Genomic DNA, 14,184 nt, shown 5'->3' on the forward strand with positions numbered 1-14,184 from the left:
AGTTTTGAGTAAAAAAAAAGGCAGGATGAGATACTTACAAAAAAAAAAAGTCAGGACGACAATTTAGGTAAGAAAAAGTCAGGATAAACTAAAAAAAAAAAAAAGGCAGGACCGAACAGAGTGAAAAATAAAAAGGCAGGACAGAGATTACAGCAAAAAAAAATGCAGGACAAAATTTTTCATCCTAGCCCCCCCCATAAAAATCAAATGGTAGCTCCCTTAGGACATTTTTGATTTTTTTGTTTGAGGACTGCCCTCAATGTAGTTATAACATCTAAACTGTCACAACCTTTGGAAATTTAAAATTGTGGCAATTCACATCGAAAATAACTATTTTCATTTGGCATATCTTTGTAATCTTTGCGCCGTGTTTGGAAATTTTAAAATTGTATCAGTGTCTGTGGTGTTCACTTAAATTGTATAAATTTCGAGATTTAGAAAAAGTTTCTCAGTTTGAATATTTTTACATGATTCATTTGACATCGTGCTATTATTGAAGAAGGATATCAGTTATCCGAAATATCTAATATTTGTTCATTTTATAGTTATTTAATGGTGATGTTGTACCCTTTTTGACTTGTTATATATATATGTTGTACCCTTTTTGACTTGTTATATATATATATGTATACATACATACATACATACATACATACATACGTAGATTTTGAAAAAGCCGAAGATTTTGAAAAGCCGACGATTTTAGAATTTATAATAATCGGCGGGATTGTCAAAGCCGAAGATTAATTTGTATCCATGTATTTTTAAAGGAAAAATAATAATAATCTGGGGGGGGGGGGGGGTCACTGGCTTTCCATACGTGCAAGCTATGTGCTAGTTGCCATTATCTCGTATCTAAACTAATTCTTTGTTTGTTCCAAACTTGTTATCGGCAATGCAGTATCCCTCTGTTTTAATTGTTATTGTTTTCAGTGTTAATGACATCTGCGTCAGTTTTAAAAAATAGCTACATTGCAATGTCGCTAATATAACTCAATGTGGCTACTTGTTTTCATATGTGCGCTGCATTTAGAGTAATAAATAATGGATTTATATGAAAATAAGGCTATGTTAAATGACTGCCAATGAGACAACTATCACCACAGACCAAACAGGTGAGGATATCAACAGCAATAGGTCACCGTACTTAATTTCTATTTGATACTATGACTACATAATAACAATATTTACTTTTTTGTGTCAAATGAATTAATTACGAAGAAAACTGATGTTGCCACACGTCAATGAGACAGAGAAACAATAATACTAAAAGCTAAAACTAGAAGTCGAAGTCAGCGTTCCTTCAATCTTCAATAAAACATATGTCTACACGATATGCCACCTATCTAAATCATCGATATTAAAATATGTCCAACCAAGTTCCAAAATAATCTGTAATTACTAATATTGTATACACAGAAAAGAAACCCCGAAGACTAATGACTGTTTAAATTTTTATAAACTTCTACTTAGTATATCAATCCGCAGTCGAATCAGTCACTTTGATGACACAATACATATAGGATTGAATAAACCAATGTACAGAATTGTTAATACATTTTGTCATGTTGATGCTTTTAAAATGCATCACCGAAGCACATATATGGCAAAGAAGAAAATAATTATAAGATCTTAATGCTCATTTTGCAATATTTCTATGGCAATCCGTGTAACAATCTAATTAATCAAATGGGGATTTTCACCCATTACGTGTAAAATTTATAAAAAATGATAATAAATCAACCTTTGTTCAAATTTATTACTTAAATTCGATTAAAAGATGTACTTTTGTGCCTGGAAAGTTCTAATTCCTTCATACTAGTAGCATGCAACTTTTTTTCTTTTGTTCAAATTTTGTTCATCCGCTAGGTTCACGTACCCCACTCTCAAACCTACCAAACGAACGAACAAAAAAAAAGCGTGTATACTTTATATTGGTGCTATTGTGTAATTATACTGTCCATTTCATTTTGAAGACATTTCAATCGTATCTGATAATAATAAAATTCTCAAGCGATTTTGTTATTTTATTATAATTGTAGAATTAATCAATTTTATTTGGTAAACTTAAAAGACATGTATGTGAAAATTGAAATAACAAAAATACTAAACAACGAGGAAAACCAAAAACGGAAAGTTCCCAATCAAATGGCAAAATTAAAAGCTCAAACACATCAAACAAATTGATAACAACTGTAATATTCCTGACTTGTTACAGGCATTTTCTTATGTAGAAAATGGTGGATTAAAACTGTTTTTAAAGGGAGATAAACCTCTCACGTGTATGATAGTTGCATAACATTTCTTAATATTGACAATGATGTTTGATTCTAATATGACGTGCTTCTTTCGCTTTGTAAACAACACCGTGATAAAATTCTCGATATATCTATACTTAGCGCAGACTCCAAGATGTACACAAATGGCTGTTTAAATATGCCTCCCACGTAAATCCACATGTATCGTTACCTATGTGTAAACGGTTGTGGATTTCGTTGTATTAACAATTACAATTGAATAAAACCCTACAGAACATTTATTCTGATTCTGACGCATAACAAAAAGAATTTACACATTAGAGAACGGAAAAATGGACAAAAACAAAATAAATTAAAATTCCGCGAAATTCCAGTAATGATTTTGGCGCATTAACGTCATTTCAAAACATGACGTCATACGTATGAAAACGTCAAAGCTGTAGGTTTTTCTATTGCGTTTACCTTCTAAACTCGGATACAATTGCATTAAAATAAATTATTGAGGTAGGTGTTGCTTGTTTTCTGTTCTATTGCATTATTCGCACATTTACTGATTTCAGCAAGTCAACATGGCGGCTCCTTGGTTACAACATGTCAACAGTGAATTTGACGGTAGCTTACGATAAAAAATGTAAATTTAAAATTGCAAATGTTGGGTTTACTGAGAAGTAACAAAAGGAATCACATTTTTTTTTCTAGCGGTTAGTTAAGAAATCATTCATGCAGGTTTATTAAATTTGTTTTACATTTATCGAACAGTGGGTAAAATAGAACAGCCACACACACGGTGTATACCCATCATCGCTTCAGTTTTTTAATGATCGTATTTGTCCTATTAGAATCGAAATAATTCATGGAAGCCATAGATTTGTTGTAAATTTACACATGGCCTGGGCCGTGATATTCGTTAATTTTATCCCTCGCTAACGCTCAGGATAAAATTCGAATATCACGGCCCAGGCCATGTGTAAATTTCCAACAAATCTATGGCTTCCATGAATTATTTCTTAAACAATACCAACAGACAGACATAATAGGTAAAAATATTAAAAACAGGGGTGCGGTTAACATTGTGCAATAATCTTAATCACTACAAAACAAACAAATATGTAACTAAAAACCAGAAAAAGGTAATATTTGTGACGTTGATACGGAATATTTATTAAATAGGTCTTAGTACTTTTTTATTTAGAAAAAGAACGAGACGTTCTTTGACATACCCTAGTTTATCAACTTTCTGCTCAAATTCTGGTGACGTTTTACAAAGTCTGAATAGAAGCTGTAAGCTCTTGAATATCGAATAAGTTTGGAAATGTATACCCCATATGAAGGTGAAGTTGTTATATAGCTACGCAGGTGGGGGGAAATGGTAATTTTCAAATTGAAATCGTCTCGATTGTCATAAATTTTTGTAATGAGATGACCGTGTATGTCGAATTCGAGGAAGACGTTTAAAAATGAGGCGGAGGAAGTCGTGTCTGTTGTTTCTATGATTTGTAGTTCTGGGGGGGGGGGGGGTATATTTATGGAATCAAATCAGGAGAGTTTGGACTGTTAATGCAAAATATTATCAATATATCTGAATCTGAAACGACATGGCTTCTTTTACAAGTGTCTGAAGGAATTCCGAAGGACAATAAAAAGGGGTCGTCCAAAATTATTATTTGTTTTGTCCTGAATTAATCTGTGCATTATTTAATGTACGACTTGGAGCGGAATTCTCAAGACTAGTGTTAAATTTCTTGTATAAAGAATGATAACTGCTACAGTTATATTTCCTCCCCGATGATGACTTGGTACATATATTTTCAACTGCTGTAAGTAATAGTATGAGTCAACAAAAACATTTTTCGTGCAGTCATTTTGGCTCTAAAGTAAAATTAACAGATCTATAGTATAATTAACAGTTTCAATGTCTTTTGTTTTTTTTTTATTCCCTTTTATGATATAACAGTGCTATTTTTGATTTTTGTGTTGCATTATGTGTCGATATTTTAACTTTAGCAATCATGATGGTTCTAAAGTTATTTTATTGATATGTATATAAAACATAATTTTTATTCTCTTTCTTTACATTAAAACATGCGTATAGTCATTATTATTGTAAAGAAGATTTAATAGATAATTTTATAAATAAACGTAACAAAATATTACAAGTATCTCGTCATACTAATCTGTCATAAAACTGACATGTTAGAAATCTGAAGTGAACCGTAATCTATTTTAAAAGACTTGTGCAGTTATTGATTAAAGAAATGTAAAAGAATTACTAACCATTTAATCAATTTTAAATTTATTTATAAATTTCAAACGACAGAGAATGTTAACGTTTATGAATAAGATTTATGAAGTTTATCGAAACCTGCGTTAAGAAATATGTAAATGAAACGAATAGTATGGTATATTTCACTTTTTTTAAAAGTCTTTCAGGTGCAACACGCCATATCAAAGATCCTTGTGTATTGTTAAACAATTTTAACACAAAGTATATTGTTGCCATATATCTCGACGAATGAAATCTAGATGTAAGTCATTTAAACATATTTCTATTAATCTTTATTCTTGTTTCTTATATAAAAAAATAATTTACAAACAATATTTATGTTTATGTCTTACGGTTGTCTATAATTGTTTACATCCGCTTCATTTGGTCTTTGATGGATGGTTATCTCATTGTCATTCATATCACATCTCCTTATTTTTATATTGACAATACCACGGCCATAAAAACCCGATATAAAGACAAAAAGTATACAAAACAAACAAAACTGAAATTGTTTATGATATTCTCGTATTCTTGTCTTATGTTTGTGCTATTGTAACTTATTTGCTGCTTGTCTTTCGTTTTTGTTATGTGATTCGTGTATGGTTCTTTGTTACATATATGTCATGGCTCTGTACTCATACACCCCGTCATTGTGTTATTGTATTATGGTAAATTTGTGTTTTCTTATCTTTACATTTAGACGATGAGCTTAGTCTATATGTCATATTGTGCTTCTTTGTTAGATATTTGTTTGTTTTTTTTTTTTAGTGATTTGGATTTTAACACAATGTTGACATTTTTACCTAGTATGTCTGTTTGTTTTGTTCACTAATCGTTGTGAAAATAATGGAATTTGATGCGCCTGACATACAAGTGAGAGGCTTAGCTAGCTATAAAGCCAAGTTCATTCAGAACAATGGCTGTACCAGGACAGGAATATGACAGTTGTTATCCATTCATTTGATGTGTCTGTGCTTTTAATTTTGCCATTTGATTGGGAACTTTCTATTTTGAATTTTCCTCGGAGTTCAGTATTTTTGTTATTTTACTTCTAATCATTAGTTGCTGTTTTTATCGTTTGAAATGTTTCCAAAGTAAAACTAAATTATCTAGTGCGTTTGTATGTGTTTTCGGAGAGAGATATTTTATTTCGTTTTGTATGATTTATTTAATATATAACTTTATATTACATAGTTTTCTCTTTTTTTTAGAATAAAATGTCATATATACCAAATAACCGTTCAATTGATGACATGAAACTGTGGTCAGTAAAACGTTTTGATGTAAAAGCTGGTCAGAAGTGTTGTTACATCCGGAGTTGCGCAATACTTCCAAATAAACAACTGATATTTGCTGACGAAAACAACCAACGACTTGTTGTTGTAGGAACCGACGGCAAACATGTATGTGATATGATAGTTTCTCAGAGACCGTTTGATATTGAACCCATAGATTCTGCAAAAATTGCTGTATCCTATGGAATTGCAAAGTATATTGAAATAATAAACATAGAAGACACGAAAGTAGAGAGCCGAATGGAATTGAAGGGATTTTGTTCCGGACTCACCCTTGTTAATGGAAAACTACTTGTTCTTGTGAACGGACATGGAATACAAGAAATTGATTTGACGATTAAAACTGTTACCTCATTAGAATTGCCCGTTAAACAATCATTTGTAATCACTTCCGGTGGTGAACGTTTATACTGCGCAGATATAAAATCAAATTCCTTGTGTTGTTATATGTCTGGAATATTGGTCTGGCGGTTGACGTCACCTCTGTTGCATATTAGCCAAGCAATTTCTGCTGATGAATACGGCAATGTGTTTCTGACAGAGACCGATACTAATCAAATAGTAGCTATTTCATTTGACGGTGCAAATACACGAAAACTGTTGGATGATAAGCAAGGGATTAATCTGCCATCAGCAGTGTATTATGACAAATCTACCAAACATTTACTAGTTTGTAACCGAGAAAACGGTCGAGCTTTCTTGTATAGTTTAATGTAATATATATTAATATAAGGTGATGGGGTAATGTGTCAACAAGATGTGCTAAGATTTCAAACATGATGTAGACCACACTTTTTTATTGAACAATTGTTTGTTCAAACAAACAAAAATAAAGTTATGATATAAGATGATGGATGACGTTGTTGTCCTTGAAGTTATTGTGATACACCTCGTCGTGTGAATTCTATAATGTTATATGTCTATTTTTTATGAACTTTAAATTAAATATATACCACAATTACCAAATTGGAAACTCATCATTACAATATTCACACCATGTAACTGAATATACAAATTAATGTTGAGTAAACGTAAAATGAATAACAACACAGCGAAAATAAAAAGAGACATATGAATTAAGACCGATTAAGTCTGTAACCCTAATAAAGTGTTACAGTATTCAAAGCTCATAAATCGGCCTATGATAGAAAAAATGAAAATGTACATAAGTCTGGTGATCTGCAACCAACAAAACATTATCTAAACGACAAAAAAGGATTTTTCCTGAAACAGATATTCCATAACGGTCGACCAAATGATGAGTCATGCAATCATAATGTCGTCTGTAAACTATCTTAACTTCAACATTAGGCAGCAACCATTTGATTTTCTGGGGGGGGGGGGGGGGGGGCTATGGTTTTTTTTGGAAAAAAAAGTTTGTTTCCAGTTTTTGGAGAAAAAAATAATTTGTTTTTGATTCTGAGAAAAAAAAATTATTTGTTTCATCCTCAGCTGCCACTATATGTAATGCTAAAATTGAAAGAAAAAAATTGCTTTCGACTTGTCGCGAAAAAAAATAGATTGTTTTTCACCGCAGGCGAAAAAAAAAATTTGTCCAGAAAAAAAACCATAGCCCCCCAGAAAATCAAATGGTTGCTGCCTTATCATTAGAAACCCTTGTATAGATTCTCTATAAGCGATAATTTTTAGTCTTTGAAATTATACAAGGAAATGCAAGCTATGAAATATTGCATGACTATAAAAGAGGGACGAAAGATACCAAAGGGACAGTCAAACTTATAAATCTAAAACAAACTGACAACGCCATGGCTAAAAATGAAAAAGACAAACAAACAACAGCACACATGACACAACATAGAAAACTAAAGAATAAACAACACGAACCCCACAAAAAACTAGGGGTGATCTCATGTGCTCCGAAAGGGTAAGTAGATCCTGCTCCACATGTGGCACCCGTCGTGTTGCTTATGTGATAACAAATCCAGTAAATAGTCTAATTCGGTAGGTCACATTCATGAAAGGGAAGGGGATTGTAGTTACGACGTAAGGAACATATCCGATATAATTTGGGAAACGGTTATTCCATAACGGTCAAACAACTCGTGATGGCGTCCGTAAAAAATACGAAGGGATGATTTCAACTTCACCATTTGGAACTCTTGGTTTAATAGCTTCCTTGTGAGCAGCAACCCTCTATCAAGAAAATCATGATAACAAATGCAAGCACGGGAATATCGTATCAATTGGGAGATATATACCCCGTATGCAGGTGCTGCTGGAATGTTGCTACTTAGAAATGGAAAGTTCACAATTGGAAAGCTGAAATCATCTCTTTTGTCGTAAAGTTTTGTTTTCAACCTACCCTCATTGTTAATTTCTAGATGTAAGTCAAGATATGAGGCCGACTTAACTGTATCTGTAGTATCCTTTATCTCTAGCTCGATGGGATAGATGAGTTCCACATAGTCATCAAATTTGGAATTATTTAGTGAAAGAACATCATCTATTTAGCGGAAAGTAGAGTTAAGGGATATTGCTAACTTCTTATCTTTCTTCCTAAGAAGTTCATGCGTGAAGTCAGCCTCATAATAATAAAGAAACAAGTCGGGAAGTAGAGGGGCACTTCCAGAAAAATATAAGAGGCGACAAGATATGTTGTTTCTAGCGTACGTACGAAGTGGTCCAAATTCATTTCTGGATGTTAACTTGAGTAAGCCTTTATCAAATCTTTTGAAATTTTGAAATGTTGATAAATAAATCAAAAGCGCAAGGTTTATTATTTGGTACGGCAGACGCACGTTTCGCTAACATAAAGGCAACAATAGTATACCGCTGTTCGAAATTCATAAATCGATTGAGAAAAAACAAATCCGAGTTACAAACTAAAACTGAGGGAAACACATCAATTATAAAAGAAGAACAACGACACAACAGAAACACTTAAATGTAACACACACAGAAATAAACTATAAGATAACAATAGCCATTTTTACTAACTTAGTACAGTACATTTAAAAAAAAAATAGTGGGTTGAATCTGGTTTTGTGGCTAGCCAAACCTTTAGCTTTAATGATAATGATAAATATAACACTAAAATGACAACACAACATGACAGGACTACAATACAAATAAATAGAAAAACAAACAGGACAGAGAAACACATAAATAAACAATACAATAGTACATTACAATAAGCGGCTTCTTAAATATTATTTATCCTTGAAAATAGGAATAAAGTACAATTTATGTTACGATATGCATGTTAAATACAAAATTATATAAGAATATTACCTTAAGGATCAAAACTTTCTTAAACATACAAAAAAATATATTGCAAATTGTTTTTGATAATAATACTATTATTCATGCAGGGACATATTATTTATAAATAGGTTGTCTTCCAGATAAATTAATAAATTCAAAATGAAAACTTAACAGCTAGTCTTGATTGAAACAATTCACGAAATTGTCATATTGTACATGATGATAGAATGTAACTGTAAAGGATGAGATTACTTTGAGGAAGTTCAGTTAATAGGTCTAATAAAATGCCTATCTATATGATGACACTAGAATTTTTTCATTAATAATTGTGTTTCGTCTACATGAGACTCATCAAAGACGCTTATGTCAAAATGGTAAAGAAAGCCAAACAAAGATGAAGAGCATTGATGACCCAAAATTCCGAAAAGTTGTGCCAAGTACGGCCAATGTTATAAGCCTGGGATAAGAAAATCCTTAGTATTAAGAATAGTTCATATTTTTGCAAACAGTAAATTTATAAAAAAAAAAAAAGAGCATATAATTGATATGCATGTTAACACCGAAGTGGTGACTAACTGCAAAATAAAACCGAATACGCGAAACAACCTAGATCAGCACATTAAAACAGCACAGCCGTACAATGCATTGTATGTCAGCTGAATAGATCCACGCACAAAAGTTACGTCACAGGTAAATTACTAAAAAAAAAATTTAAAAAAAGGATAGAGTTCAAGATTAGGGTAATACTGATATAACATGTATTTAATAAAAATGAAAATTACAATACTTATTTTTATAAAATTGTGTTATTAATTAGATAATTAATTGTATTATCTAGCTATGTCGGTATTTCTTCTAATAGCTATCAGTGGCGCTTAAATTGCAACAGTAAGGCCTTATAAAAACATAGTTGCAGAGCTTTTAAAACCAAGCATTCCGAAAAATTGTATTAGATACAGAGAAAGCAATATAAACATGAAGGTAGAAGCCCCTTTGTGTTTCGAATAACTAGAATGGAACATATCAATGATATCAAGTAGACATAACTATGTATACCTTTGGATAGAACACCAGATTAATAACAATGATATTCCTAGTGCTGACTTCTAGACTGGTGATACCCTAAGCTTGAGGGCTACATTAAAAACGGAAGTTGGAGAGCTTTAAAATTCATAGAACATGAACATTTCAATGATATTTCAATACAAGACACAAGTACTGACTGTTGAGATGGTGATACCATAGTGGCAAAACATACACTTATAGTGGCTTTGACCTAGTGGTTGGACAATATTTGTCAAAGATATCAGAGTTATTCTCTTGTTAGTCACCACTTCGGTGTTGACATGTATATCAAATATATGGTCCTTTTTATGAATTAACTGTTTGCAAAAGTATGAATTATTATAAATACTAAGGATTTTCATATCCCATACAGATAATCTTAAACGTATTTGGAACAACTATTTGGAATTTTGGGTCATCAATGCTCTTCATCTTTGTTTGGCTTTTTAATATTTTGACCTTAGTGTCACTGATGAGTCTTATGTAGACGAAACACGCGTTTGGAGTATTGAATTATAAGCCTGGTACATTAAATAACTTTTAGCATATCGTTATGTTGTATTGTATTGTTTATTTGTGTATTTCTCTGTCCTGAATGTTCTTCCTTTCATTTGTATTGTAGACCTGTCATGTCATGTTGTCATTTCGTGTTGTATTTAACATTGGCATAACAGCGGGAGGTTTGGCTAGCCACAAGACAAGGTTCAACCCACCATTTTTTTCTAAAAATGTCTGGTACCAAGTCTGGAAAATGGCAATGGTTATCTTATAGTTCGTTTCTCTGTGTGTTGCATTGTCGTTTGGTTTTTTGTTGCACTTTAGAGTTTCTGATGTTTCGTTGTTTTCCTCTTGTATTTGATGTGTTTCTCTCAGTTTCAGTTTGTAAAACTACTGTTGCCTTTATTTATAATTTGGTACACCAGGCGCTTGTTCCGTTTACATTATAACCCACATTAAAGATTGAGTGACAAGATTTGGTTACCTAAATAAAGTCCATTTGGTATAGTCTGTCTCCGGTTGGCATCATCAAATGCGACTATTACGAATATTTACTTACCATTAGCAAAACGACTTGTGCCTTTCATGGTTATAGTTTTCTTGTCTTTGGTTAGGATTTGTGTTTCTCAGTCTTTACGTTCCACGATTATTTATTTTTTTTTGTCTTTTCGTCGTGTTTTCTATTGGTTATGGTGGAAAGTTGATGTTGTGTGCAGTTGATTTGATATCAATAACAATGTTAATGGAGAATATGTTTGCTTTGCCTAATCAGTCATGGTCAATTGACTTTAAAACTTTATATACATTTTGTTTTTGTTCTCATGATATATTAAGGATTTGCATTTTATACTATCTTAATCACACTCATCATATGTTCCTCGTGACAGTTCGGTAACACTATCTTCGTTACTTGTTATCAGGATTATTTATTTAGTATACTCATTTAACATTAATTAATGCACCCAATAAATAAATAGTTAAAGTCATCGCCTTAGATAAATAGACAAATCTATAAATAATCTGCAAGAATAGTATCTACACAAATAAATAATATTCTCATAAATTTTATTTCATTTACAGCAAATGCGTCGATAAATAAAGTATTCAGAGTCTACGTGTACTCGTTAAAACAAAATTATAACATTTATCTTTAAATTGTTTCGTTAATGCATACTTTCACCTCTGAATGCAAATTATTCCATATGTGTGTAATATAGTGCATCTTAAAATTAGTCTCTGACTTTGGCAGGTGTTAAGTTTCATTCCGTAACGGATAATTTGGTACATTCACAAACGAAATTATCTTCTTTTGAGGTGTTTGTCCTTTAAAACATTTTAATTCCAGATTAGAACTGGAACTTTATTTGACAGATCGCAAAAAAAATCATCAAGTGCGCATATGTATTTTTCTGCGTATTTAGAATTATATGGGCAGTAATTTTTGTGCTATTAAACTATACTGGAATTTAAACTCAATTCTTAAGATTCTTAATATCAAATCTATTTGAAAATAAGACGCTCAAAAATTTTCGTATAATTTTTTTCTATAAATGATCATTTCTATTTATCGCTACATGTAACATATTGAACCGAAATGAACACAATCATGCATGACAATAGAACTTAAATTGATACTAGTACCTGAGAGAAACACGTACATCGGCTAAAGTCACTCTGATGTAAAGTTTGGTCATAAAGTTTGAAAATTGAAAGTTACACGTGCAAAATGTGACGTCGTAGTTTCATCTTGCGATTTCATGTGCTCAAGATCGAAGTGTTTGAACTTGAGCTAAAAAAAAATTATGCTCTTAAGAGAGTAAACTTTCTCACAATGGTAGAAATGAAGCCATGTGATCGACTATTTGTTTTGGTAATAAATTATTTCAGGCAGCATATGATCGACTTTATCAAACTTCGAAACAGTGGTGACGTTGCTTCGCTAAACTATCAAACGTTATTTTTATTATGACTGTAATGTGTTGCAATTGAAAATTGACATATTTGACCTAGATACGACATCCGTTTATGCTGGCTGTTCAAACTCCTCCCTCTGAAAAATCACAGTGCCAGTTATTTGCTTGTTTACAAACAAAAAACGAAGGTCCATTGAAAAGCCTACACAAACCCTCAGCACTTATACACATCGGACATAGAAATTACCTTGATAAGGTAATCTTTAAGCTTATTAGTTTTATTTTGTGCTTGAATAGTGTCGTATTAACACACATAACTGGAATGTCACTGGAAAAAAGTATTGATAAATAAATAACAGGTTTAAAAATGTATTTTGTTTAAATATCAAGTTATAATTACATTAGATGTATAATTCATTATAATACGTTATTCTGATTGGCTAACTGCCCATCACGTGTTATTCCTTAAGCAATTGCATTACTCAATAAAACTTATCATTCATGATAACACGAGGTCCCACAATAAAGTGCACAGGTGATTTGAATAAAAAGCTGATAAAATTCGTGCTTTCGTGATCCTAGCTAAAAAATGTAATTATAAGTATTGAATACTGCTTTTTGTAACAACATAGGGTTGTAAAAGCATTGACCGTGCGCACATTTTTAGAACGAAGCGCTTCTCCGCTCCATACAAAATGTACTTCTGTCAACGCTTTTACACCCCAATGAAGTTACACAAAGAAGCATTCAATTCTTAAATGCATGTAGGTGTAATACCACCATTGATTTTCCCCTATTAGTCTTTGTTAAATTTGCACTTTTCAAAAAAATGTGCAGAATTTATCCTTGTTTCTAATAAAGAAATACTTGGCATGAGTAAAGTTTTGTCACGTCCAGTTCTATAGAAAAAAATTCACATAACATTTCATTGCATATAAGAAAATAACCATCATTGGAAGTAAACCAATCAAATGTCTCCCCTTATTTATCTGTGTACAAGGTTTAGTCACTATGTAACCTCAAGATTACAAAATTTTCCTTAGAAATCCCAAATAAAAAATAATGGTGTTTTGAAATACCCAAGACATATGTTTATGACACAAAAATGTTTTTACTGCAATAAAATGTAAGATTAATTATCTACAACTGTCAAATTCAAGGGAATATTTTTTTCGACCTACTTTCGTATACAACCGGATGTGACGTACCATGATTTGGTGGTATTACACCTGTAATAATAATATATCTGTTCAATCTTGCACAAGCCAATATTTTACAAAGGGCTTCATTTGTAGTTTTAAAGATTCTATCAATTGCACGAAACTCTATGTTGATTTATGTTGAATGATAACAATATTGATTATTTAGGCCAATAACACAACTACATGTATAAAATTATTATATTAATATTTAAATAAAAGAAATAAATGTATACATAAAAGTAAATAAATCTTGGATATAGATAATATGATATGCGAGTTATACATGATATATGTAAAGGGGTAACATATTCCATTGGCAACCAATTCTGCATTTCCTTTTATATAAAATGTGCAGATGTGCTATATATGATTGCCAATGAGACAACAATGCCTCCGAACAGTTTGATATCACTGCAACTTTTCCTATAGTATTGATGGTCCAATATGTGCAGACAGTGCGTC

At 31.8% G+C, this 14,184-nt stretch overlaps 1 long non-coding RNA gene across 1 annotated transcript; it reads left to right on the top strand.

Moving 5' to 3' along the window:
• Window positions 1-3,470: 3,470 nt before the first annotated feature.
• Window positions 3,471-6,553, top strand: LOC143070503 (uncharacterized). Its single transcript, XR_012976554.1, has 3 exons — window positions 3,471-4,075; window positions 4,681-4,783; window positions 5,736-6,553. It is a non-coding gene; the product is annotated as an uncharacterized LOC143070503 (long non-coding RNA).
• The last annotated feature ends 7,631 nt before the right edge of the window (window positions 6,554-14,184 follow it).

This window comes from Mytilus galloprovincialis, chromosome 4 (genome assembly GCF_965363235.1).
Source record: "Mytilus galloprovincialis chromosome 4, xbMytGall1.hap1.1, whole genome shotgun sequence".
Classification (NCBI taxonomy): domain Eukaryota; kingdom Metazoa; phylum Mollusca; class Bivalvia; order Mytilida; family Mytilidae; genus Mytilus; species Mytilus galloprovincialis.